This window comes from Bombus impatiens, unplaced genomic scaffold, assembly GCF_000188095.3.
Source record: "Bombus impatiens unplaced genomic scaffold, BIMP_2.2 scf_1275, whole genome shotgun sequence".
NCBI classification, from domain to species: Eukaryota; Metazoa; Arthropoda; class Insecta; order Hymenoptera; family Apidae; genus Bombus; species Bombus impatiens.
In genome coordinates this window covers 685,049-690,619 of record NT_177694.1, presented here as the reverse complement: position 1 = coordinate 690,619, position 5,571 = coordinate 685,049, and the positions used below count along the sequence as shown (strand labels likewise).

The window sequence follows — 5,571 nt, the reverse complement described above, 5'->3', positions numbered from 1 at the left end:
GGCGCTGCTTCGTCGCTGCCGCCTATCCCAGCGATCGAGCTTAAAATTTTAATTGCTCGCGTTTGGCAAAGACCTTCGGACTCTTCAATCGGTTTTCTCCGACGATTTTGCAAATATCGCGATTTCGTCGTTGCCATTGACTTCCAAATGATCGCGGTCCAGAAGTGCGAATCTGGTCTTGAATTCGGAACTCGTTTCCGTCTGACCAAGACCTCGACAAATTCGTCGAAGATGCAGTCGCGAAACAGGTGTATGCCGTTCGCAGCTGGTGCGGATCGTTGACCTAGTCGACACACTTTACCCGGCGAACAGCCTGCTTTTACTTTTTCTTCGAAGGACCAATGTCGTGCGTTTCGTCATTCGTAAATCCGTGTGCCCCTCCACTAATCGCCAACAACTCGGTCCACGGTTGTACCACGCGACGTAAACTTGCAAAATTTCCGATCCAGCGAATTCCGTTGAAAGTTACGTCAACTTTGGCGTCGAAGAAATTTCAAACGTAATTCCCCATCGATTCTTCTCCCTCTTCTTCTCTCGAAACACCGATCAAACAGGTGTGACAGGTGGAAAGTCACATGCCCGTGGCTGGATGCGATTTCCTGTTTCGTCTAACGGTGCGACACAACGCCGGTTCTTCCTCTACGTTCTCAGCGACCGATCTTTTCATTTACACGCCGACTTTGAATCGATCGATCCGATATCTCTGAATTTCCAAGGAATTTTCTCCGTTTCCTCTCGCTCTTTCGACTTTCGTCGACGATGCGCCAGCTAAAAGAATACAGGAATTAATATACGAGGTGAAGATGAAACGCGCGTTCTGCGACCTGGGTGTCTAACGCTTTGACCGCCACGTTGGTCGTATATGACCCACCACCGTTTCTCCTGCGACGCCACGGTGGTCATTGTCGATGACTCCAACTTCTTACAATTGTAAAAATTGAACGAAAATCGACAGTTAGGGAATTTTGAATGTAACCGATAAATAGAAGATACTTTGAAGTAAAAATTGCCCCATTGAGCAATTAAACATTTTTACTAGAAAATCGATAAAAAAAATGAGGACAAATCTTGCACTGTGTTAACACTAGAATTACCACACCAGTCAAATTGACCGGGTTTACAATTTATTTTAAAATTCCTACTTCATGTTATATTTTGCATCTAAGGGTGCACTGTGTTAAAACAGTGCGGCTTCCTGAGCGAAACATGTGGTCTCGTGCCAATGACCTGGGAAAACCTTTTACACTTTATTACATCGGATGTTAATGTCCAATAAGGGACACACCTTTGTCTGCCATCACAGCCCTTTCGCCACCATTTTCATCCTCTCGCGTGTCACGGGCTTTTATCACTCGCTTGTAGTCGGCTTTTAATAAAATTGCTTCTTATCACGCGACCAGCTCCTCCTCCTCCTTTCTTTGCTTTTTACCTACGGACTTTACTTTTCGGACGATACCTGAACGCTTATAATTCTCGATTCCAAGCAAAAGCGAATTCGTGTACTACGCGAATGGTTAAAAGTGGCACGATCGAACTTGCGCGAACCGGGACAAAGCGAGCTGGAACATTTCCCAACGAGAAATGCGACCAAGCGATCTTCTTTAATCGTACCGTTTCAGGTTTTTGCTCTTCGCGTTTAGCAAACAAAACAGTTTACGGCAACCTGGGTTCTTCGTCGACGTCCGGCTTTTTATTACGAAGCGCGTAAAAGGAAGAAACGTGGTCGACTGCGCAAGAATCCCGGCGAACTGCCATTACGTTCTCTTTTTTTTTTTTGCCGAGTCTTAATCAACGAGCTTTCGCGTCGCATTAACACGCGGCATTGGTCGTTAAAGCGTGCCATTAGATAATTCGCGCCGGCCGTTCGATCGTTCCGATAGAAGCTTCGATTGGGAAAGGGGAGAAACGTATCGAGCGAATTTCGATCGATAGCGAATCTCCGAGGAATGAATTTCTCATGGCGGAAGCGGAAGGGACGTTGCCTCCGCACGACGGATACGGAGATCAGCGTTTGAATTAATTATTCGGTCGTTCCATTCTAGTCGCGCGAGTTCCATCCTCGATTTGCACGAGTTCGTCCCCTTTCGCGTTTCAAGTTCGTTGCCCGGCCGAATACGCGTTCACGCGAACGAAAATAGATGGCCGATTCTTCCGTTCTCCGTAAAAGAAATAGCATAACGTATCGAGATTTTTATCTTCGAATAACTTCGTTCCGAAAGCTAAGAGACCGCGTTCGGTTGCTTCCTTTCCAACGACGAGACGCGCGATTCCCTTGCAAAACGTCGACCGTATGACGCGCGCTAATACGACGTTCTCGTGTCGCCGATTAATAACGTACGTCGATCGGCCGTCGATTCTCTGGCGGCTTACCGAGTTCCTATGTAAATTTCGACGAACGTACGTAGTACACGGTTTTGGCGGTTCATCGAATCGACGAGCAGCTCGATTACATCATCGGGCTAAATAACTCGACGTCGTTTCTCTGCGATTACGTGTGTGCATATGCGTATTTGCGTTGCTCGATGTCCGACTGTTCGCCGATTGAATTTATCAACGATACCGGCAACTCCCACATTTCCCTACGACCTCGATGGAGCTTGGTCCGAATTACTTGGCGCAACTTTCCTAAAGTAGCGTTTATTCCGTCGATCGTATAGCAGGTACTTGCGAAGTTAAATTGCAACGGTGGTTCCCGTTTGGCTTTCTCTTCCACTTCCGAAAGAAGTTTTCCACTTCTCTTTTTCGTTGCTTAAACTTTACTTAAATGGTTCTCGAGTAACAAACGACGTCCGTTTCACGCGTACAAGCTATGGCCGGGTAACGCATATCTAGTAGTAGCACACACCATGCGATTCCCTGTGGAAGAATAAGAGGCGAACACGGCAATGATATTTTCTCTACGCTTCGTTTTCGAGTAAATCGAGTTTCGAAGATTTATCAAGTATGCTGGAACGTGGCTACACGTGCCACGTATATCGAACGTATAGGATACGTTAGCACGATACCACTGGGACTACCACACCAGTCGAATTCGCTGGTTTTACAATTTTATTTTACAATTCCTACTTCGTGTTATATTTTTCCCCGCAATGATGTAATGACTTTCGCAACGACAACTGAAAGAATAATATAATGAATTTTATTTTCTTCTTTATGTATTCAAGCTGAAAATAATTTTATATCGAGGCTACTTATATCAATACCAGTCAAAATGACCGACACCTTTCAAAGTGTAAAAGGACCCTGCAATCTGTTTATCGAACCCTAATTAACCAGTTTCCTCGTTTTCTACGACTTCCCACGCGGTTTTCAAATTTTCACCGAGTATCGTTCGATATGACGATATCAGTTATCAGGAAAATTCCTAGATGCCAACACTAGAAATACCACAGCAGTCAAAATGACTGGCTGTACAATTTTATAAACGTGTCGACCCTCGTTTAGGGATCCCAGATGGATTAACGATACCAAGAATCTGCTACGTAACATGGAATTGCTTCTGTAAGAAAGCAATAAATCGATAAATATACAAATATTCTATTATCAGGTGCTTTTTAAATACCAGTGATTTTCACTGGTTTTGGTAGAAATAGTTTCGTGTTTTGTCTATCGATAGTCGTAGCGATAACGCGCGCTGTGGCTGTGTCCCGTGTAGTCGAAAGTAAACGCTACGCGACCAGCTCGTGGCGCACGTAGCCGCCTACTTTCGGCGCCAGAAATCCAGAAATTGCAGATTCGCTTTCGTCCGGCGGGAGAAGATTTTTCGGGCATACATATTCAGCGTTCCGGTTTTCGTTCGCGATCCGCTGGTTGCATAGACCGTTTCAATCTAAAGCCGCGATCTCGCTTTCGGAGTTTTACTTTCTTCCTTTGAATCGATAGCCTACAATTGCACGGCAATAACCAGGCCAAATTCGAGTTACGCGGTCGGTCAATTTCAGCCGACGTTTCCACGCCGCGATTTTAGTCCGCGACTCGTCAACGCCGATTCAATACCGATCGAACTTTCCCTTTCGATGCTTGGTCGCGTTACAAAACGCCAGACGCGGAGGTGGAGGTGCGAGAGCAGAATTACGCTTCACAGCGACTGTGGGAGGCCGAAAATCGTTTCACTAACGTGGGTGGAAATTTCGTATTCGCCGTCCTTAACGAGCGAGGACGGACGAGCCAAGTGCCCACGTAGGATCCTAGAGTAAACACGATTTCAGAAACACGATTTCGTTACGTGGACCGTCTCGAAAGCCTGAAAGGACGCGAGAAAGGACGTTTCGATAAGAGCGAGCATGCACTTGCGTACTTCGGTCTGGTTCCTCACTCGCGAGAATGGTTGACCGAAGATCGTCGCATGTCGCGATGAAACATCGTCGTTGAATTGCAAGCAGCAAGGACGAAGAAGAAGAAGAAAGCACGATCTTCGTCGAGGATCGTCGTCGATGCGCGAATTTCAAGACGCACGAAACGCGCAACTCGATCTTCGACTCTGCTATTCTCATCTTCCGTGGAAGCGTCCTCGTCGGTTTTTCGCATCGGTCGACTATCGGAAACGACCATGTACGTCGAAATAGGAGAAAAATGTGGCGAGAGGGAAAAGTAGGGAGAGAGAGAGAGAGGGAGGGAGGGAAAATCGAACGGACATCGTCGGGTAAAGGCTTGGCAAGTGGCAGATATACGTTACAGTCGCGGTCTCGGGAGTGGGGTTACACGATCGTCGGTCGGAGCGGTAGCCTGGAGAACACCTCAGTTCGGAGTCGGACGTCCTCCGTCGCTCTTCTTCCTCCTGCTTTTCCTTCCATCTCCGGTCGCCTCGTTCGTTTTCCTCTTTCTCTGTGCTACCGACTCGTTAGCGGTCACGCGATCGCCGGTGCGAGCAATTACCAGCGATTATAAATCGACTCGTCGTATAAATCGAAACTAACCCGGTCCTTTGAAACGCCACGTCGCGTTCGATTTTTCGTTCGGCCGGTGTTTTCCTCCGTTCGATGCGACCAGTGATCGTGGAAGTCTGGCGCAGACCAGTGTCGTGAATTCGTGAGACGATTTCCTTGGTCAGTGAGAAGGTCGCTGAAACCGAAGAAGGTGGTGATGCTCGAGCGGAAGGAAACGGCTCTCCCGACGCCTCTAGCATCGAAGATGCTTTGAGCGACGTTCGTGCTGTTTACGGCGACGCTGCGAGTCTCGGAAGCACTCCAGTGCGTCGACACGTCTCGGTTAATTTACACGCGTGCGAAGCACCGCGCCGACGCTTCCAAGCTACGATCGTTCGCCGTGTCTGGCAAACGCACGCGATCTACACGCCGATAAACGTACAGACGAACATAGAGGGAGTAGCAAATTGAATGGGAGGAAGATGGAATGAGATTTAAGATGCGTGCGCTGGCAAGCCACCGGAGGATCGTTGCCCGAACCTCTCGATCCGAAACGAAGGTCAAAGTCGCGTCGTAGCGACGATTCGCGGCGAAACGAGAGAAACGACTTCGCGTGCCACTTCGCCAGCAAGGATACGGATAATTTTGATGTTCCATCGCGGTGCCGCGACTCGACGGGGAAAGCCAGGCTCGTCGAGGGAAAACG

The 5,571-nt window shown here is 47.9% G+C and overlaps 1 protein-coding gene across 8 annotated transcripts in view; it reads left to right on the top strand.

The window, feature by feature from the left end:
• The window catches only part of LOC100748428 (mitogen-activated protein kinase-binding protein 1), an 85,814-nt gene that overhangs the window by 33,917 nt on the left and 46,326 nt on the right, over positions 1-5,571 (top strand). Inside the window, exon 1 of one of the 8 annotated variants that reach the window (XM_033323872.1) lies at positions 4,730-5,571. The exons of the other annotated variants lie outside the window; for them this stretch is intronic. The gene's annotated coding sequence lies outside the window, so the exon portion shown is untranslated. Of the gene's footprint in view, positions 1-4,729 lie in introns of those variants that run through there. 8 annotated transcript variants of the gene reach the window in all.